Source organism: Malus domestica, chromosome 17, assembly GCF_042453785.1.
Source record: "Malus domestica chromosome 17, GDT2T_hap1".
Taxonomy (NCBI): domain Eukaryota; kingdom Viridiplantae; phylum Streptophyta; class Magnoliopsida; order Rosales; family Rosaceae; genus Malus; species Malus domestica.
In genome coordinates this window covers 8693222-8716292 of record NC_091677.1, presented here as the reverse complement: position 1 = coordinate 8716292, position 23071 = coordinate 8693222, and the positions used below count along the sequence as shown (strand labels likewise).

The 23071-nt window shown below is 41.3% G+C and overlaps 1 long non-coding RNA gene and 1 pseudogene across 1 annotated transcript; both read left to right on the top strand.

Annotated features, from left to right (window-relative positions):
* Positions 1 to 11986: 11986 nt before the first annotated feature.
* On the top strand, positions 11987 to 13058 carry LOC139193505 (condensin complex subunit 2-like; annotated as a pseudogene).
* A 49-nt stretch (positions 13059 to 13107) lies between these two features.
* LOC139193506 (uncharacterized) lies at positions 13108 to 13639 on the top strand. The gene is made up of 3 exons (XR_011577703.1): positions 13108 to 13249; positions 13335 to 13365; positions 13514 to 13639. It is a non-coding gene; the product is annotated as an uncharacterized lncRNA (long non-coding RNA).
* The last annotated feature ends 9432 nt before the right edge of the window (positions 13640 to 23071 follow it).

The following is a 23071-nucleotide window of genomic DNA, read 5'->3' as shown; positions in this document are numbered from 1 at the left end:
GAATGGATTCCGTTGAGTGATGGTCCAGAATCCCCTTTGTTGTCTTGGCTCTGTTATGTGGTTCGGATTCTGTTGAGTGATGGTCCAGAATCCCCTTTGGTATCTTGGTTCCGTTGAGAGGTCTGAAATCCCTATTTCAGAGAAGTAGGCTTGGCCTAAGGGTGTCACTCTAGCCTTAGTTATATATATATATATTTGTGACAATGGTTTTGAGAATCTTGTGAATTGAGTTAGAAAATATGTTGGACGTCTGGGTGACTCTTTCATGATTCTCTACGATTCGATTATGATTTCATCAAGTATGAATTTAGAAAATATGGGAATGATTGATATTATTTTGATCAGATTAATTATTTAATGTGGCTAGAGAATGGTTATGTGCCTCGTCGGTTTTTAAATATGACGTATGTTGTGAATGGCGATGTGATGAGACATAATGAATTATATGTTGGATGAAAGAGAAATCATGATTTTCATGGGGGTTTGTTATGTAGCATGAGTCCAAGAATTCCCTGCTGTTGGGTTATAGTAAATGATGGAGGAATGCTATACTTTTATGCTTGAACTGAGTGTGATAAATATTTGTTTTTGTGAGTGTTGAACTACGAATGGCTTGATCCCTAATGAGGGTATGTAGGCAGTCTAACGAAGTGGTTAGATGTAGCCATAAAGCTTACGAAAAATTATTGTGCATCTGGTTTTTTATTGATACTTTGTATATATTCGGGAGGCATGGTATGTTAGATATTAGGGTATTTGGTAGCGTCACATGTCGATTCTAGACGTATGTCGGGATCGGGACGTGACACAAAGAAAGGAGATGGGACTCAAAGATAATGCTTGATTCCCGAGGAATGTCGTCGTCGTATTATGCCACGTTTGTCCACCATCAATCATTTTGGTCAAAAATCTCCATTAAATAAAAATAAAATGACAAAAATAGCTTCAATTTATGTCAAATCATTTTAGCTCATCGTTTATTAAATTGACGGTATTTTGTCATTTTGGTCCTTATTTAATAAAACTTAAAACTTCTGTGAGAGAATCAGAATGCAAAATTGACCTTAAAACTTTTGTGTTACATGTAATGTACCAAAGAAGGGATAGAAAAAGCACTTTACTTGTGAAGGATGAAGATAATTTCTTGTTCCATGGAAATTACTTTGCTTCTTCCACTGTGAATCAAAATTCCAAAATTATATATTTCTTGCTTCTTACCAAATCCACTGCATTCATTAAAAAAAAGTTATAAAAAAAGTAAGAGAAAAAAAAATCCATCAACCCCTTTTTCCTGATTGAACTCAGCTGTCAGGCCCAGTCGACTCATATGCCTCATCTTTCCCTCTTTTCTAGTTTCCACTGTCTTGCTCGTGAGAGAGAATGGACGAGGTGATGACGACTGCAGATGCGACGACTCGTCTTCGCCATTGACGGCGGTGTCGATCCCATCAGACCTCGCTCCCCTCGTTGTGTTCCTCGCTTGCGCTCTCGCTCAGTTCCTCAAGCTCTTGACCCCCTAGTCGGTAGAATTTCGCATTTCTACAACTCAACTTTCCAATTTGAAATTAAATTAGGAAATTTTAGTGTCAAATTGGTGTCAAATTGAGTGATGTGAGTGTTTTTAAGGTACAAAGAAGGGAGATGAGACTCAAAGAGAATGCTCGATTCCTACGCAATGCATTTGTCGCATTTCGCCACGTTTGTCTACCATAAATCATTTTAGTAAAAATCTCCATTATATAAGAATAAAATGACAAAAATAACATCAATTTATGTCAAATCATTTTAGCTCATTATTTATTAAATTGAGGGTATTTTGTCATCTTGGTCCTTATTTAATCAAACTTTTCACAGAATAACCGAAATGATTGATGGTGGACAAACTTAGAGACCACTTCTATCGATTTCAAATCACAGGGACCAAAGTGATGAGTTATTTTAATCTCAGAGACCATTTTGACTAAAAAACATTCTATTAAACTTGAAATGGTTTTACCAGGGCCAACTTGGGGATAACTAACTAGTTAGGATGCATTTGTTGCACCAAGCTATCTCGAACTAATTTCAGGGACTAAACTAGACTAGTTTAGACTAGACTAAGCAGGATTGACTTAGTGAAGTGTTTGGAGTAGTATCGAACTAAGAAACAGGAATATAAAATATAATAATTAATTCTCTTTTTCTTTTTTTCTTTTTCATCTTCCAGAACTCTTTTTTTTTTTTTTTCGTCCCGGTGAAGCTGAATCCCTTTGTTTTTAGGGTGTGCTATCCACACATCCCTTTTTACTTCTCACACACTCCCTATTAATTTCTGTCCATTGATCTTCTTCATTTCATCCGATCTGACGGCCGAAATCCAAAAAGATGTGGGAGAAGTAAAAAGGGGTGTGTGGATATCACACCTCTTGTTTTTTGTCTTCGGTGCCGTAATACAAATACTAGGGATGTCATGAGCCTTTTTATAGTGGCTGATTTGTTATCATAAACGAACATACACAAATATGAACTTTCGTTGCACATGCACATAGCTTAATCTGAAGACTGCCTAAAAATTCAATCTGTGAGTATTAGTTTTTTCTTACTAGTTTGTTTTAACATATGCTCAACAACAACAACAACAACAACAAAGCCTTTTCCCACTAAGTGGGGTCGGCTATATGAATCCTAGAACGCCATTGCGCTCGGTTTTGTGTCATATCCTCCGTTAGATCCAAGTACTCTAAGTCTTTTCTTAGGGTCTCTTCAAAGTTTTCCTAGGTCTTCCTCTACCCCTTCGGCCCTGAACCTCTATCCCGTAGTCACATCTTCAAACCAGAGGGTCAGTAGGCCTTCTTTGCACATGTCCAACCCAATTTTGTGTACGTGTTGATGCTTCACCGCCCAACATTCTGTGCCATACACGCCAGATGCACTCTTCCACTTCATCCATCCAGCTTGTATTCTATGATTGAGATCTCCATCTAATTCTCCGTTCTTTTGCAAGATAGATCCTAGGTAGCGAAAACGGTCGCTCTTTAGTATTTCCTGATCTCTGATCCTTACCCCTAACTCATTTTGGCCTCCATTTGCACTTGCACTCCATATATTCTATCTTTGATCGGCTTAGGCGAAGACCTTTAGATTCCAACACTTCTCTCCAAATGTTAAGCTTCGCATTTACCCTTCATGAGTTTCATCTATCAACACTATATCGTTTGCGAAAAGCATACACCAAGGAATATCATCTTGAATATGTCCTATTAACTCATCAATTACCAACGCAAAAAGGTAAGGACTTAAGGATTGTTGATGCACAAAATCAGTGAGGACTTTGGTACAACAGAAAGTATTAAGTTTGTGATCTTCGCTAGATTGGTCTGGTCATTAGTGTAGATAAGTATGTAAATGGATAGAGACAGGAAAGCAAACACAAGATGTACGTGGTTCACCCAGATTGGCTACGTCCACGGAGTAGAGAAGTTCTCATTAATTGTGAAGGGTTTACACAAGTACATAGGTTCAAGCTCTCCTTTAGTGAGTACAAGTGTGAGTACAAGTGAATGATTTAGTACAAATGACATTAGGAAATATTGTGGGAGAATGATCTCGTAATCACGATACTTCTAAGTACCGAAGTGTGGTATCGTCTTCACTTGCCTTATCTGTCTTATAAGTAGATGTGGCATCTTTCTCTGGAAGTACTCTTCCTCCATCCTGGGGTGGTATCTTTAACTGGTGAAGATGCACAAGGTAATGTATCAATTTCACTTGAAGCTTACTTGTAGTTTCAGGCTTGGTCAAACGCGATACAAACCATGTAGTAGGAGTCCCCCAAGTCGCCGAGCTAGGGGATCTGCTGAAAGAGGTGACAGACAAGGTAAGCAATCAGAGCTTCAAGCAATCAGTCCCAGATCAGAAGTTTGATTTCGAGTTCCGGCTGATTGTTCTCATTCTCCCTATCTTGCAGGCAGCATGAAGGATAAAGAGAAGAAAAAGGAGAATAAATGATATGAGATACTTTTGCTTTTGAAGAATTAACTTTCCACAGACTTATTCTTGAACTGGGCTGGAGGGTTTTCTGGTTTCCTCTAGAGTATAAGGCCGACTGAAGAATTTGAAGGTCAAAACAAGTCCATCAAATCTAGAATATGTTCGACCCTGCTGATATGGGATACTTTTGCTATTGACAAAGTAGTGGATGTATCGGCACGTGTTCTATTACGCTTGTCTCCACATGCTTCCTTGTATCCTTCTCACTTTCCCTATCTATTCCTCAGGCAGATGTGGTATCTTTTCTAGAAGCATAAGATGTTGAAGATGAGTACTCGAGAGCAATGCCAGGTAAGTAATCAGGTAAGGGGTTCCAGGCAGTCAGTTCCTGACTGGAAGCTTGATTCTAAGTGCTGACTGATTGCTCTCTTTCTCATTGTCTTGCAAGTAAAAACAAGGCCAAAGGAAAAGACAGGGAAAAAGCATGATATGGGATACTCTTGCTTTTAACCCTGATGATACGAGATATTCTTGCTCTGGTGTAGCTTGTTTGCAGAGGTATTATCGGGGGAAAGAAATCTGAGTATTTCGAGAGGCTTCGTTGGGAGTGCCCTCTCAGATATGAGGAAGGGTTGAGCATTTTTGCAGGTCTACCTGTCCGTTGAGGATGGAGGTCGACATATATAGGAGTCTCCCTAACAACAAGTAGTAATGTTATTCCTTTACCCTTCTTGGTCATAGCACGGTAGTGGGAGCTGCCAGCTTCACGTGTGTCAGAGCACTTTGAAAAAGTGGTCTGTGGTATCTGGAAAGCTGATGTTGCGTGTGAAGATTACAGACAAGCTTTATCCAAGGAGATCTGGCTCTCAAAGTTGAGAAAGCGGTGCCTCTTCGGTTTTCGAACAAGCAATCCTGTCGGGAATCTGGCTCTCGAGATTCGGAGAACGGTGCCTCTTCAATTTTTGAGAAAGCAATCCTGCTGGGAGTCTGGCTCTCGAGATTCGGAGAGCGGTGTCTTTTCGATTTTTGAGAAAGTAATCATGTTGGGAGTCTAGCTCTCGAGATTCAGAGGGCGGTGCCTCTTCGATTTTGGAGCAAGCAATCTTGTTGGGAGTGTTATCTCAAATGTGAGTAAAGGTTGGGCATGTTTGCTAGTCTACCTTGCCACGGAGCACAGAAGTTGACACACAGGGACTTTCCAATTATCCAGCAGTGGTGCTGTTCCTTTACACTTGTGGGTAATAATATGGTAGCTAGACCTTCAAAAATTATGTGTCTAAACTTTATTAGTGTTGTTTCTTTGCTATTCTTTTACCCTTCTTGGTCATAGCGATGTAGTGGGAGCTGCAAGCTTCACGTGTCTAAACTTTGTCAGAGATCTTTGGCAAAGTTATTTGTGGTACCCATGAGCTGATGGTGCGTGTGGAAAGTGGATGATTGAACAGTAAGATTCACGTGCTTTCTACTTCACCAGAAATCTTCAACAGAATGCCCGTAATTTCCGCAAAGCTGAGTGTGCATGTGACAGGTGCTGAAAAGGCTGAAAAAAGCTGATGCCTCTTCAATTTCTGAGATCGGCCCTCATGGTCTCTGAGCAGCTCAGCTTTTGAGAAAGCAAGCGCCTATTCGATTTCTGATATCAGCCTTTGTAGTCTTTGAGCAGCCCAGCTTTTGAGAAGGCAAACGCCTCTTCAATTTTTGAGATCGGCCCTCGTGGTCTCTGAGCAGCCCAACTTTTGAGAAAGCAAACGCCTTTTCGATTTCTTAGGCGCCTCTTCGATTTCTGAAGCTCTGTCGAGTGTAGATTTTTATAGAGGTTGGCATTAAGTTCCAAAGCATACTTAAATCTCCACCAGTAGAAGCTCCATTCTTGCACTTCTAAGATCTTGACTTGTCCAACCTCTTCTCTCTTCAACACCTTTGAAAATGTTTGGCCCCTCCGACCGTCGTTTTGATTTGAACCTTGTGGAAGAGGCAGCCACGCCTTTTCCAGACAACATATGACGCCGATCCTTCTTATCCCCTACTGGTCCTCTTACCGTTGGGGATTCCGTGATGAAGAATGATATGACCGATGTGGTGGTGGCTAGGAACCTTCTCACTCCCAAAGATAACAGACTACTTCCCAAACGGTTTGATGAGTTGGCTGTTAAGGATTCTCTGGCTCTGAGTGTTCAATGTGCAGGTTCTGTGTCTAATATGGCCTAACGCCTATTTGCTCGAACCCGCCAAGTTGAATCATTGGCGGCTGAAGTTATGAGTCTCAAACAGGAGATTAGAGGGCTCAAGCATGAGAATAAACAGTTGCACCGGCTCGCACATGACTATGCTACAAACATGAAGAGGAAGCTTGACTAGATGAAGGAATCTGATGGTCAGGTTTTACTTGATCATCAGCGGTTTGTGGGTTTGTTCCAAAGGTTGTACCGCGTAATGAAGCTCCAAATGATCAACCTTCGATGCCTTCTCCTTCTAGGGTTCTGTCCAGTACTGAGGCTCCGAATCATCCCCCTCCGGTGCCTTCTCTTTCTGGGGCTCTGCCGACTGCTGAGACTTCTCCTAAGAAACCTTTGTGAAGGCTCCCTCTTGTTTGTTTATTTTGACTCATGTATATGTTCATATTTGTAACTTATCGGAGATATCAATAAATAAGCTTTGCTTCATTTCAACGTATTGTGTTAAATACACCAAAACCTTCTTCACTGAGTGGGGTCGGCTATATGAATCTTAGAACGCCATTGTGCTCGGTCCTGTGTCATGTCATCCGTTAGATCCAAGTACTCTAAGTCTTTTCTTAGAGTCTCTTCCAAAGTTTTCCTAGGTCTTCCTCTACCCCTTCGACCCTAAACCTCTGTCTCGTAGTCGTATCTTCTAACCGGAGCGTCAGTAGGCATTCTTTGCACATGTCTAAACCATCGTAACCAATTTTCTCTCAGCTTTCCTACAATTTCGGCTACTCCTACTTTACCTCGGATATCCTCATTCCTAATCTTATCATTTCTTGTGTGCCCACACATCCAACGAAGCATCCTCATCTCCGCTACACCCATTTTATGTACGTGTTGATGCTTCACCGCCCAACATTCTGTGCCATACAACATCGCCGGCCTTATTGCCGTCCTATAAAATTTTCTCCTGAGCTTCAGTGGCATACGACGGTCACACAATACGCCGGATGCACTCTTTCACTTCATCCATCCAGCTTGTATTCTATGGTTGAGATCTTCATCTAATTCTCCGTTCTTTTGCAAGATAGATCCTAAGTAGCGAAAACAATCGCTCTTTGGTATTTCCTGATCTCCGATCCTCACCCCTAACTCATTTTGGCCTCCATTTGCACTGAACTTGCACTCCATATATTCTGTCTTTGATCGGCTTAGGCGAAGACCTTTAGATTCCAACATTTCTCTCCAAAGGTTAAGCTTCGCATTTACCCCTTCTTGAGTTTCATCTATCAACACTATATCGTCTGCGAAAAGCATACACCGAGGAATATCATCTTGAATATGTCCTGTTAACTCATCCATTACCAACGCAAAAAGGTAAGGGCTTAAGGATGAGCCTTGATGTAATCCTACAGTTATGGGGAAGCTTTCGGTTTGTCCTTCATGAGTTCTTACGGCAGTCTTTGCTCCTTTATACATATCCTTTATAGTTTGAATATATGCTACTCGTACTCCTTTCTTCTCTAAAATCCGCCAAAGAATGTCTCTTGGGACCCTATCATACGCTTTTTCCAAATCTATAAAGACCATGTGTAAATCCTTTTTCCCATCTCTATATCTTTGCATCAATCTTCATAAGAGATAGATTGTCTCCATGGTTGAGCGCCGTGGCATGAACCCGAATTGGTTGTCAGAAACCCGTGTCTCTTGCCTCAATCTATGCTCAATGACTCTCTCCTAGAGCTTCATTGTATGACTCATTAGCTTAATACCCCTATAGTTCTTGTAATTATGTACGTCGCCCTTATTCTTGTAGATAGGCACCAAAATGCTGTTTCGCCACTCATTTGGCATCCTCTTCGTTTTCAAAATCCTACTGAAAATGTCAATGAGCCATGCTATACCTGTCTCTCCCAAGACTTTCCACATTTCGATCGGTATATCGTCTGGGCCCACTGCTTTTCTATGCTTCATTTTATTCAAAGCTACAACCACTTCTTCCTTCCTGATTCGATGATAAAAGGAGTAGTTTCTACACTCTTCTGAGTTACTCAACTCCCCTAAAGAAGTACTCATTTCATGTCCTTCATTGAAAAGATTATGAAAATAACCTCTCCATCTGTCTTTGACCGCGTTCTCTGTAGTAAGAACCTTTCCATCCTCATCCTTGATGCACCTCACTTGGTTTAGGTCCCTTGTCTTCTTTTCCCTTGCTCTAGCTAGTTTATAGATATCTAACTCTCCTTTTTTGGTATCTAGTCGTTTATACATATTGTCATAAGCCGCTAACTTAGCGTCTCTCACAGCTTTCTTTGCCTCTTGCTTCGCTCTTCTATACCTTTCACCATTTTCATCGGTCTTGTCCTTGTATAAGGCTTTACAACATTCCTTCTTAACCTTCACCTTTGTTTGTACCTCCGCATTCCACCACCAAGATTCCTTTTGGCGTGGAGCAAAGCTCTTGGACTCTCCTAATACCTCTTTTGCTACTTTTCGGATACAACTAGCCATGGAATCCCACCTTTGGCTAGCTTCCCCCTCTCTATCCCACACACACTGGGTGATTCCTTTCTCTTTGAAAATGACTTGTTTTTCTCCTTTTAGATTCCACCATCTAGTCCGTGGGCACTTCCAAGTCTTGTTCTTTTTTCTCACTCTTTTGATATGTACATCCATCACCAACAAGCGATGTTGATTAGCCAAGCTCTCTCCCGGTATAACTTTGCAATCCTTACAAGTTATACGATCCCCTTTCCTCATTAGAAGAAAATCTATTTATGTTTTTGACGACCCACTCTTGTAGGTGATCACATGTTCTTCTCTCTTCTTAAAGAAGGTGTTGGCTAAGAAGAGATCATATGCCATTGCAAAATCCAAGATAGCTTCCCCATCCTCGTTTCTCTCCCCAAAACCATGGCCACCATGAAAACCTCCATAGTTGCCTGTCTCCCTGCCCACATGTCCATTGAGATCTCCTCCTATAAATAACTTCTCCGTCTGGGCAATTCCTTACCCCAACTCTCCAAAGTCTTCCCAAAATTTCTCATTCGAACTCGTATCCAACCCTACTTGAGGTGCGTAAGCACTAATCACATTGATGAGTTCTTGTCCTATTACAATCTTGATTGCCATGATTCTATCTCCTACCCTCTTAACATCTACAACATCTTGTGTCAAAGTCTTGTCCACGATGATGCCAACACCGTTTCTCGTTCTATTTGTGCCTGAATACCAAAGTTTAAACCCTGAGTTTTCTAGATCCTTTGCCTTAAGATCAACCCACTTAGTTTCTTGTAGGCACATAATATTTATCCTTCTCCTCACCATAACTTCCACTACTTCCATAGATTTTCCCGTTAAGGTTCCTATATTCCATGTTCCTAAACGCATTCTACTATCTTGAACTCTACCCTTCTGTCCTAGCTTCTTCACCCTCCCCCGTCCAATAGGATCAAAGTACTTCTTTTGTGTGTCCTGTGTAAAGTTGATAGGAGCATATGCTCCCAAACAACTTTGAGTGGAGTCGTTCGAAAAGAAGTTTCTATGGTCCCCTTGCTCATTTAACACTGCATCCGGGTGCCGATGGAGATACAGCGACCCTTGCTTACTTATCACTGTGCTCGGGCCACACAGCGTGCCACTTATGGGTGATGCCCTAGCTTTAGCGCGATTTCGTTCTGGATTCATTTTCATAAGGATTTGACGTAATCGAGGAGTGCCGGCTGTCGACTACCTGACGCCCTCCCCCTCCTCCTTTACCCGGGTTTGGGACCGGCAATGTAAGATAAACTTACACAGGCGGAGTTTGTTTTAACATATGCTCGATCAACATAAATTCATACACTAGCGGAGCCAGTTAAAGCCTAGAAGCATCAAATGACCCTCATAACAATTTGAAAATTTTGTATTTATATGTGCCACATTGAATATTTTTTATGCTAAATAAGTTGATACTTATGATCATTTTGTAAGTAATTTTCATTTATAAGTTTAATTTATGATAATTTTATCGTGATTTAAGATTGACTCTCCTTAACAGAATTTCTTACTCCACCACTGAATTTATATTTGATAAATTTACAGATTGAAGATGACAGACACAGTTGTCCCAAGTTCAATTGTTCATGAACTTCTAAACCAAAATAACTATGAAGAATGGAGTTTGCGAGTTGGCAAAAGGTCTTTGGGAAGTTGTGGAAGCCACCACTGAGCCTCCTAAACGAGAAGATGGTGAAGTTGAATTTCAAGCTTGGAGGAAGAGTAATGCCGAGGCTTTGCACTCGATCCAGGTTTCTTGTGGGGCCGATACTTTTTCTTTTATTAGGGGCACCCGCAGAGCCAAAATTGCCTGGGATATTTTGGCTGAAAAGTTGAAGCCAGCTGAAGCATCCCAAGCCACAGGAATCGGTATGTGCACCTTCACCTTTTCCATATAATTTGGCATTTGTCTTTGGAATTTACTTGGATCCTCACCGGACGAGGAGAAGTTCATTGTCAAAATATTTTGTGATCGATTTACAGAATTTTATTCTTGCAGTCAAAAGTGTTAATGTTATAAATCACTTGGTAAAGATTTTTTTTGTAAAATTAATAAAATATGAGATCATTTAATCATTGAACTGTCTAAAAACAGATGGTTAGAGTCAATACAAGCGTTACAAACCATCTATATCTATTTGCTGAAATTTATTGACTAATTAACCTTAGAATTATTTGATTTTCTATAATGATGATTTTTATTGAGTGCTTTCTAATTTGAACGATTTTTATATTATAAGCACGAACTGTAAATCCATCACCATATGCTTGATCGACATAAATTCATACACTAGCCATTTTTACTTCAAAAGTGAAAATGTCAGTTTAGATTTTTCAAGTAATTGAAAGTTTTGAAATTAATTTTTTTAACAAAAAGTTTCAATTTTTTTAGTATTTTATTTGTCAAATGAGTGAGCCATTTTTTACTGTATTAGATTTTGATGTTTGTTGTGAAATTTTTCTTAAATGTTTGATTTTGATCTGTTGGGTGCGCAGAAAATTAATCAGAAAAATACATGGGAGCTGAATTTGATTGACCATTTAACGGACATTATTAATGTTGAAGAGTAAAAGAGACGAATTTTTAAAAGGTGAATTCCGCCTATCGATACTACGATGTTTTGGATACGTTTTGGAGTTTGAAATCCATCAATACCAAGATTTTGGTAAAACCACTTTTGAAGCGAGTGGCCGAAAGTTCACATATTCGATAGGATATGCTATGTTTGCTTAAATATGTGTCACTTCTCTATATGTGCAGGCAAGCTGCACTCTTGAAGCTGGAGTCAAAATTTACTCAATGAGGGTGGATTCACTCCGGGGCATATAAGGTCCTTGGTGGGATGAATAGAGTAGGCCAAGAATCTGAACAAGGTTGGGTTTGCTATCGGCTATAACTTTGCCCGTTTGTTTTTTACTTAAGTGTATTCACTTGCAAGACAAAAAGAAGTATATTGATTTTAAAAGTGGTTCTGTACTTGATTCAGAACAATTTTCTAACCTGCGGACAAAGTAAATTTTGTGAAAGTTGCGTTCTTGGCATATTAGTCATTATACCGTTTCAAGGTAGATAAAATCGATAGTTTTGCTGTATTAACCTTTGCATTTATAACCTATACAATGAATTAGAGAACATACAATCAATGACCTTTCCTGGCAGAAGCAATGTGATTTTTTTATGGTTTATCGGAATGATGACTATGTGGTATAGTTATCTTTAAGCAGCTCATCTGTAAATGCTGACATAAATCCATACATGCAGATATCTCCCTTATCGACGCTGGAATCATCTTTTGAGGCTCTAAAAGTAAAAAAGTTTGACGATGATCACTCATCCTGTGCTATCCTTATTACTAGTTTTATATTGTGCGATGCGAGGCCAAGTTTGTGACACAATTTTGTTTGTATTTTCAGTTGCATTTGCAGTTGATTCCCTCTATCATCAGACTTCTGAACAATTTGATGAAGGTGGGGCCAAGGGTCTTTTAATGAATAATCTTGGAGTATATGGTGGATGCAGAGTGCTCTTTCACTCTTCGGAAGTACCAGGGAAGTGCATAGCACCTGATAATTGACTTGATAAATCAGATACCATTGATCGTTCTTTTGCTGGTGGTGAGTTGCGTTTTCGGTATTCTATTGAGTTCTTCGAAATCTCATCTTCCCATTTTTTTCCAAATGAGAATGATGTGGTTTACTAAGATTAACTTTTTCTTGATATTTTATAGAATATGTAGAACAGATGGTATTGAACATGCGAAATCAAAGATGAAATTTCACCAATTCTCACGAGTTTAGTTGATCGATTTGATCAAGAATCAGCAGAGCAAGTTGATGCTGCGTATAACAATGAAGCTGATTTTGATTGTGATGTATCTGAGAATTGAGGGAACTGGGCTTATGATCATGATGACCAAACAAGCGTCGTGGAGGAGGACCTTAACTGTGAAAGTTCAAATTTCCCTAGTTATCATGAGGTTTTTCGAACATACTATTCGTATTAAGTTTGAATCGTAAATATTTGTTCCATCGGTTTTTCATTTTAGTTTTATGAATAATTGAAGAATGACTTCATTCCCTGATAATTTTCAACTTTTGTAGAATATTGAACCGGGTGCTTACCACGAGCTTGATTTGGACGAGAGACATGAGAAAGTTGAAGGGTTTTTGTTCTTAAGTCTTGGATTAACTTCAAAACAAAATGCGTGGGTAGGTACTGATTATTGGAAGCATCGAAAAATTAAAGGTCAGGTTCAATGATCAATGGAAGTATCTCTTGTGGTTCAATAGTATGGTAACACATCACACACAATCGGTTTTTTCAGTTTCAGATAACGATCGTCCTGCAGAACAACTAGTAACTACTAACAGTTAAACAAAAGAAGACCAAAGCACAGTAGGATCTTGATTTCACAAAATCCTTGGAAGAAGAGTTCTCAGATATTTTTGCTCCTCCCAAAAATCCAAAATCCTTACTGCTCCCTGCAAGTGGAGCATCCTGTAATACAAAACTTCCTGAGGATGGCCACTATTAACCAGAAGAGCTTATAAAGCTATTTCTTCTACCTCAAGTAAAGGTAACGTGTGTCAACTGTCAACAATCATACCACATATTTTTTGGTGCACTCTTTCTATTTCATGATATGCTCTTTTTTGCTGTAGTGCCTTGGAAGGCGACGCAGGAAGTCCTTAGGTAATAAATTCTTTTTTGATAACAAAGATATACCAACAATTAATTTTTTCGAACGTCCATTTGTTTTCTCAATCCTTTTATTTACTTATTTATTTTGTTACTGATAAATGTGCAAGTAGTTTATATAGAGTACTTGGTGTTGTATCAGATGAATCAAGGCAAACAATGCAACGATGATGGGCAATTTCCATACTACGATGCTGAAAGTGGACTTGGGGGACAATATGACGACGGAAATATCCGTAGTGATGTGAAGGACTTTAGCACACTTGTTTCTCAGCCTCGCCAGGTTGGTTCCAAACTTTTCAGCTTGTTGTAATTTGAGTTAGCTCCACTAGTCGGAATCTTAGTGTCATATGGCCTACGACATGAGTTGTGGTGGTTTTACGAACTCATTTCAACCCATGTAGTTTAAAGGTTTGCAGTTGGATTATGTCTAGTTTTATGAATAGTTTTACACTTTTAGTATGTAATTCAAAATCCGTTAAAACAAATCTGTGCAGTTTTTTGCTTTACGGTTTACTTCCTACATCTTGTTGGAGAACAATTCAGAAATAAACAAAAATAACAGAAATAACAGAACTCGAAATTGAATATTTTATTAACAAAATATTTGCTGTGCAGAATGAAATTACACAAAAAATACAGAATTCAATATAACAATATCAATGGTACTAACTTGATTACAGAAGGTAGAGGCTAGCGCAAAAGCTATGTCCTTCGAACAGTATTTCCGTCCCACTCTTGTGCTTGTGGTTCTACAACGTCTACTCGACCAGGATACAACTACCTAATTCTATAACCCGCACTGGATTATAGAATTCTAGCGAATTTGCTTTGAGTGTTTACTCTCTAGGAATTTCGTACGGAAAAAAAGTAGGAAGAAAAAAGATGATTTATGATGGAATGGAGGACTCCAAATATGTAGGCTCTTTCATACCTCTTCAAATACCTTTTGGATATATCTGAAGCCATACAACTCTTTCTAAGAGCTGTGTCTTTCAGAAGCTACACAACTCTTTCTAAGAGCTGTGTCTTTTAATCAAGGGAACTTTAACGAAAAGCACCTGGTACTGTTCACTTTAACGAAAAACCACATTTTAACACTAAAAAGTCAATCATGGTACTATTCACTTTACCCTTTATTTTGTCCTTATCATTAAAACTCAAAGTTTTCAAGCCCTTTTCATTAGTTTTCCTTTTAATCAAAACGTTTTTTAATTAAAAACTTAATTCGAAATTAAAAACTAATTGATCTGATTAATTTTTAATTCCTAGGCCCTAAGGTCCAAGGCCCTTGTCTTGATTCTTGATTATTTAATATTAATTTATATTAATATTATGGTATAATTATCAAGCCTAATCCGCACAATAGGTGGCCCAAGCCTCAATCCTCATTCCAAATGACCCAACACTCAACTAATATTGTAGAAGACAAAACATATATAAAGGTGTTTGTGAGTCTTGTTTTCCCCAATATAGGATAAGAGTCTCAAAACTTCCAACACATCTAAACAATACCGGTTAACAAGATTGAAGTCCACTGCCACAGGACTTCCAAACAAGTCGATGTGCAGGCTTTGAAGAAACTCTTTGGAATCATGTACAAGAATCTGTTCAAACGTTGACCCAGGTCTGCTAAGTCATTTGTTTATATATTTTTCAGGTTTCTGTTTTGTTAGGCAATATAACATATATGAAACCATCTTTATTAAAAAAGAAGTTAAATTACATAAGAAAGCTTGATTGGGGAGTTATTCATACGCTGATACAAGCCGATAGATTTATTTGAGGTATGATTTCCGATTGAATTGTGTCCTTCAGGAACTTCTATTATTTCGGCCTTGTTTATAAGTACTTTTAGAAATGCTTAAAGCGCTCCTGACAACGTTTGATAGAAAAAAATTAAAAAGTATTTTTGGGCAATAAAAATGCCAGGAATTGCTTCCTAGAAGAAGCATAGAAGTGGCTTTTCCGGAAACACATGTATTTGGTTCCAATAAAAGTGCTTATGAGCATAAATGCTTTATAAATGTGATGACAAGTGGGATAAGGGACACAAATGTGCTCATAAGCAGCTTCTCATGTTGGATATAGCTTCTGATGACGAGTTTGGAGATGATGAACCAACTGCTCTTCCTGGGGAGTTACAAAGCATGGCCTTGAGTGAGTGTGCCTTTTATGGCACTAGTGCCAAGCCCTCGGTTCAAACTATGAAGGTGGAAGGTTTGGTTAATAATCATACTGTTAGAATGTTATTAGACTCTGGAAGCACCCATAATTTCATCGACTCTAGATTAGTCAAGCAATTAGGGTGGCCACTTTTTTTTTTTAACGAAAGATAGAAATATATTAAAGGCGGATAGAAATGTTTACATCCTGAGCAAGGGTATTAAACAAAAAGTCTGGTCTTATACAGTCCCATGAAAAAGCTCAAGCCTCCTTGAACACATACTTAGCCACCAAGTGGGCAGCACAGTTGCACTAGACAAAGGACATCGCCTTCAGCCTCGACACTAGAGCCTCAATATCGCCAAGGATGCATTCGATGCTAAAGTCTTGAGCAATTTCCTTCCTCAGCATCAGGATAACCGCCTTAGCATCGGATTCAATAACCACGTGATCAAACTCTTGAACAATACAAGCTTTCAGGGCGTCTCAGATAGCACAAGCTTCCGTCGCAGCCGCACTATGATAGAAGCCGTACCCCGTGCCTCCAACCGCTTGGAGCAGGCCAGCAAAGTCACAGCCAAGCCATCCCAGGCCAGCGCGCAGGGTACGCTTACACCAAGCAGCATCAGTATTGATTTTGATAGGGTCATACCTTGGTTTCGACCACTGACAGTTTGGCTTCTTTCCCACCTGGAGCCTTAATGTGGTTCCGTTGACCCTAAAAACTACAAAGCCTACGTGGCGCGCAGGCCGAGTAATCTATAAGCTAACTATGTCCTTCGGTGAATGCGGGGCATGCCAACTCGTCGGTCGAGCTTTGCCGAGAAGTAAATTTGTTGATGTTGCGTTGGGCGCGCGGCTGACTTCTGCATCTTGCGATTGCGACCGAGGAAGGAATACGTCTCGGCCTTTTGGGTTCTCGAACCTGAAGACAAGGCTACTATTCTTACGAAGTTCACGAATCGTCGTCGTCAGATTCGGTCACAGTGATATTATTCGTCAGAGTAAACTCACGCCGAATCGACACCAAAATGTAAGGGCACAAATACTCAAAACGAATATAAGTCTTGATAGTAAACGTGGTTCGGCCGTCTGAATGCCGAACTCTAAATCCCACTTGAGAGTATCCAATCATAAAATAACTCGGCATGCAATGCGCCGAGCTCAGTAAACTATAACACCTCACTTCGCCGAGAAGGCTAATGCGATTACCTCAATCAATAAGGATTCGGGAATCCTTCTCGACCAAGACTTGGATAGGTAACCAACCGTCCTCGCCGCAGTGCTGTTGATGCCAACGGAAGATGCTGCGAGACCGACTGATTCTACGGCTACAGAGCTATCTATGCCGACTTAAGATGTCACCGGTTGCTTTCACAGTGCTGTTGATGCCAACGGAAGATGTGTTAGCGAAAAGAGAAAATAAAAATCTCAAGTTGTTGAGAGAGTTTGCGCAAGGCAGTTATGTGTTGAATTGGAGGGCCCCAAATGTTGCACGATGTCCTGTATTTATAGGGACGAGTACGCGGTTGATAATTTTGTGGACTCCAATTGCAACTCTACCACCTCTTCCCCATGCTAATATGCGATGTCACCGCCACATTTTAACTCTTGATAAGCCAATCCCTTTGCTAATAATTATCACAACCTGAATCGATGCTAGCTAGGCTCAAAATTTCAAATACTTGACCACGTGCATGCAAGATAATGACTCTGGGAAACAACTCCAATAATTCATGGTATGCCATCCTTATCTCTTGCTCATCTTATGCATGATATAACTCACGTGGCATACCCCCATTTGACCGGCCAAGTGAAAATATTATAGACACCTCCTCAAGTTGAACCCCACCGAGTTTATCATTAGTGAAATTAGACTTCTAGCTGCAGTAGACCACATGATAAGATGAAATATAACTATAATCGTGTTGAAGAAAGAGTCTGTTTGTTGATGTAAAAATATTTTAACATAAACGCCAAAATAATCACTCTGATGGATAACATCTTGATATCAGAATAATTATCTTGAAATTTATTAAAAATATTTGTAATTCACTTCTCATCCGAGGTTTGGGAGCTATGTCCACCCAACGGCCACTATTGTTGCAAACAGGTTCTGATGAAGGTGGGACAATATAATTGCTACAGTTACCTGTTTGTTTTACCTTGGGGGTCGTGATGTTGTCCTAGGGGTCCAGTGGCTATCCATAATAAATCAAGTCTTGTGGGCTCCAGGTTCTTTTCAAAAGGAGATGAATTGTCTGTTCTCTTCATCTCATATTTTTCTTATCCTCTACTATTTTTATGGTTACGGTTAAACTATGTCAATATTTTATATTCTCATTACTTTTTATCTTATTATTTGTATAAAAAAATCAATATAAAATATTGACGTGACTTAATCGTGATCATAAAAATAAGAGGGGAAGAGAAGAAAATGAGATGTGAGAGGGCAGACAATTCAAGTTCTTTTCAAAATTTGACTATGGAGTTTGAGGTGGGACCCCAGCAGTTTAAATTGACTCATTGCGCACCTTCACAGTCTCCCATACAAGATATTTTGGTGCATCACATCAGTAAAGGGTGCTCCACTTCAAACTTGAGACTCTTTTTATATTTTCTGGAGGCTGGAACAAGTGACACATTAGGGCTCACCCCCTCCCAATTCAGTGAACTGCACACGGTTTTGGAGAAATTGGAGGTGCTTTTACCATTCCTTCCACATTACCTCCCTCATCCGGATCATGCGGATCTCCGTACCGTCACCCATCTCTTTCTTATTAATTGACAGTTTAATTTGATATCAAATTTATCACGAGATTTGAAACTAAAGATCTTTCATTTCTAAGCAAACAATAGTATCACTGAATCGTGATTGACAAAAAACATGCGTGTTGAAGAGAAAAAGAGTGAAGGAAAATCAAAAACAAAAAGTGACATCAGCCGCACGATTTTGCAAAATCGAATTACTTAGTCGGCAGGATTTGATAGGAAAAGACTCGTAGATGACCTTCTCTCTGTCAATGAAGGGAAACGTGGCCTATTGCTTTGATTGATATTTTTGTCGTTCTTCCAAAACTGTGCAAGCTTGTAGGTCGGGCTGGCACACATACTATATATACGACATCGTCATTTGATTGAATAATTGAATGTTATGTTACTAGTGTAGTGACGAGATTGTGTAGACACCAGTTTCGACAATCCACACTTACTAGTAACAAAATTAATCGTGTGAAAAACCGTTCGTGCATTGTAGGATTCAATTGCATTAATTGCTCACAAGTTATTTGTGTATTTGTGAGCATTGCTTTAGTCTAGTATATTTCTTACCAATTGTAAAATTCACTTGCATTAACAACCCACAAGTCACACGTCTACTCTTAGCATCACTATCATTTCATCACCATTAGAAAATCCCTGCTTATACACGTTGGTGCATTATTGCTATTTTCCTAACAATTGAACTTATTTTTTTTATAATACTTTTCACATATCTATTTTTACTTTTCATTTTTATTAAAGGGAAGTGTTATTGGAACTTCAAAAATCTCATTCTACACTCCCCACAAGTATATTTTTCTTTCCTAATATAGAAACTTTGGAGTGTAGAATGAGATTTTTAGAATGCTAATAACAATTCCCTTATTAAATTTTATCTATTAATCTTTTTCATTCATTTGATTTGACATCCCATATTTGAGTATGCAAAAATAATGATGTGTGTGCCCTACTTTTTTGGTTACATGCAACATTACAAGGAAGGGAATTTAATCATAAGATTTTGCGTTTAAGGAAGTGTTGACCCTAGAAACTACAAAGCCTACGTGGCGCGCAGGCCAAGTAATCTATAAGCTAACTACGTTCTTCGGTGATTGTGGGGCGTGCCAACTCGTCGGCCGAGCTCGGCCGAGGAGTAAATTTGTTGATGTTGCTTTGGGTGCGCGGCTGACTTCTGCGTCTTGCGATTGCGGCCGAGAAAGGAACACGTCTCGACCTCTTGGGCTCTCGAACCTGAAGACAAGGTTACTATTCTTACGAAGTTCAATATCAAATTCGGCTTTCAATGTGCCGAACGTAATAACGTGTAACACCTCACTTCGCCGAGAAGGCTGATGAGATGACCTCGACCAATAAGGGTTCAGAAACCCTTCTCGACCGAGACTTGGATAGGTAATCAACCGTTCTTGCCGCAGTGCTGTTGATGCCAACGGAAGATACTGCGAGACCGATTGATTCTACGGTGACAGAGCTATCTATGCCGACTTAAGATATCACCGGTTGCTTCCACAGTGCTGTTGATGCCAACGGAAGATGTGTCAGCGAAAAAGGAAAAAGAAAAATCACAAGTTGTGAGAATTTGCGCAGGGCAATTTTGTATTGATTTGCAGGGGGCTCTCACTGACGCACAGCCTCCCCTATTTATAGCACTGGACCTTGAATCCGAGTTAAAATCCTACTCGGACTAGGTCTTCCTCTCCGGATCAACACCACCTCGACCAGTCCTATCTTTACTAGGACTATGAATCTAGTCCTTAACTGAGCCGGATTCGCTTTCTGGATTACTGATCCCGCCGAGACTCCCTATTGTACTAGGACTCGACTTGCGTTCTGATCTAACTGACCTAGGCTTGGAAGCCCACGAGTTGAACGATCCATGGCCCTTTTGCCGCACGGCCTCCCGGGCCGAGAATGATCCTACCCTCGGCCCAAACTATTATTTTGGGCCCAAACATTGCCCCCTCGCTTCTGAGGTCCTCGGCCTGAATTCTTCAGCCGAGTTTCGGCCTTGAAGAAGCGAATCTACCACTCAGAACCCCAATGCCCGAGTTCCAAGGCGCATTTATTGAACATGATTGCACGATCTTGATCCTGCTAACCAAACTCGCCACGTGGCGTCCTCCAACACGGCCAATCCCCAATAATGACGTCTAAGGCGTGCGGCTGCCTGAACCGCCTTACCATTATGACCTTATGGCTGAACTTAACCACTACCTCAATCAGCGAGCCACTACCTCAATCCATGAGTCCACTTGTCATCGTACAGGCGTCGAAACGTCTTCCGCCATTAATTTCGCCGTCACACGCGATCGTGCGCCCCCAAAACCTGAACCCTTCGGTCTTCTCAACTGCATTTCCCAGATGTTCATCATGATCAGCGATTCCTTCGGTCGATTTTGCCCTTTGTTTTGAATTTCAAACGATTGCCCTTCCTGCCAAAATCCTATAAATACTGAAATCCCTCATTCATACTTTACGCTTCCAAAATTATTCCGAAATTTCTTGCCCTTATTCTCCAGCACATTTCTTTTTCCCAGGTCTTCGTCTTCAAATCCCCCAACCCAGAAAACTTTTTACGCTGTGCTTCCTTCCTACAATGGCGTCCTTCATCTCTAAGCTTTCCAGGGAATGCGAACAACATCAGAAAATTCTTGATCGGAGCTCGATCAAAACCATACGGTTTGAAAGTGACATAAGCACTCCCCACCAAATCGTGGGTCCTCTTTTCAAGGCGACAGTACCGTCGACCATTACTGGCCTTCTCCATGAGCACTGCCTAACACCCTTGCTCCAAGGGTTTGAATGGTTGAGATGGGATGCGGCGAAACCCCAAGGCTCCTGGCCCTCGACGACCACAACCTGGGCAGCCTGGGTTGTTCGAATGGAAAGGCTCTTTGGCGAGCAATGGAAGGCCCTCGGCATCTACGACGTCATCCTCCTCTCGTCAATGGATGTTGTTCTCGACAAGGAGCTTCTCCTAGCCGCCTTGTGCTTCTGGTGCTCGGCCACCAACACCATGGTTCTTCCCCTTGGTCCCATTGGTCCCACCATTCTTGATGTCACCGCCATTTTGGGGACTTCAGCAACCGGGATCCCTATCGACGCAGCCCTCTCTGGGTACTCGTCGAATATTGACCTGAATACGCTTTTTGATCGACGGGCTTTCGAGATGTTGAACCGTGAAGGTCAAATCCCGTCGAAAGAAGACATTCAGAAGCTCCACAAGAACTTCTTCAATTACAACACCCTCTATCTCCATTTCCCCGGCCGAGGAGAAGAGGACCTGCGAGAAGGAGAACATGAAGCTTTCCTCTTCTATTGGTACAACAAGTACATTTGTTGTACCAAGTCGAACAAATGCTTGGTCGAGAACATGCCGATAGCCGAGGCCCTGGCTAGTGGTCACTTCCTGTCACTGAGCTCCAACATTCTCGCCCATCTCTTCCGTTGCCTGGCTGAGGCGACCCTTCACAAAATCGACCCTCACTAGAATGGTCCCCTCTGGGTCTTCCAACTCTGGTTACAAGTTTACTTTGCCTCCCTTCGGCCGGCCATAGCCGACTTCTCACCAACGGAGGCGCTTGGACCTCAGCTGGCCTCCCGACCGACACCTCATCACCAAGCCGAAGAGGTATTTAGGTACCTCTTCGCTCTTGATGACCTCTCCAACGACGAATTCCTGATATGTCGTCGTCGAGACTATCCATCCTCCATCAGACTGCCTACATCCATGTGGGGCGCGGGGGAAGATGCCGACCTTCGTCAGTCCTGGGGGTCGTTTGTGCTCACTCACGACCTTCCTCTCGGCTGCGATGGGAAACAAGCGGGTTGGGAAGTGTACCATCCTAACTTCCTTGCTCGACAGCTCGGCTATCTCCAGGGCTGCCCGGTCCCCCTTCTCTCCTCCCGAACAGTCCTAAGCCGTGGACGTGAACCCCGTTCCTCGGAGAAGGAATGCAAAACCGCCGCGAGGGAGTTCCAAGAGCACTGCCAAAAATTCTACCTTCGACCGGCCACCCCAAAAACCCTTTGCACTGACACCTTCGGTGATTGGTGGGAAGATTACACCCAGGAATTCTTTGGTGCTCCGGTCGAAGATGTGCTGAACAAACTCTTCAGCGACCGACCTAAGAAGGCATCGGCCCCCCAAACTCAAGGTAGCTGTTCATTTCTCCTCTTTTCCTTCAGCTTTGCATATTGATTTGCCTTGCTGATTTGCTTTTATCTTCTCAGGTAGTCGGCCATTGAGAAAAGTGGAGGCAGTTGCCGTTGCTACGGCCGAGAAAAAATCGGTCGTGGCTAAGAAGGATAAAACTGCTGGTCGGGCCGTGCTGACCAAACGGCCTCGCCAAGAGGCCCAGCTGGCTGTCGAACCTCCGCTGCCTGCCAAGCGGGTAAAAAAGCTGGCAAAGAAGGGCGCACGGGAGATCCACGTCATCTCCAGTCAAACTACAGGGGCGACGACTCCCAGTGTTTCCCCTTCTCCTGCCGTCGGCCAACCCTTGGTCGAGAAACAGCCAGCTCCAACCGCAGAGACAGTTCAAACGCGGCCTGTTTCTGGGGCCGGTACACCAGTTGTGCCTCCCTCTGTCGAGGAGGCACCTATTCCAAAAAAATGGTTTCTGCGACTGAGGGAACTTCCCCTAAAAATCCAAAGCCCTCGGTCTTCGTTCTAGAAGAGAGTGAGGGGAGCGACGAGGTCCCGCTGGCACATCGTCCTCATACTCGCCGACAACCTCCTCCAATGTCCGAGATG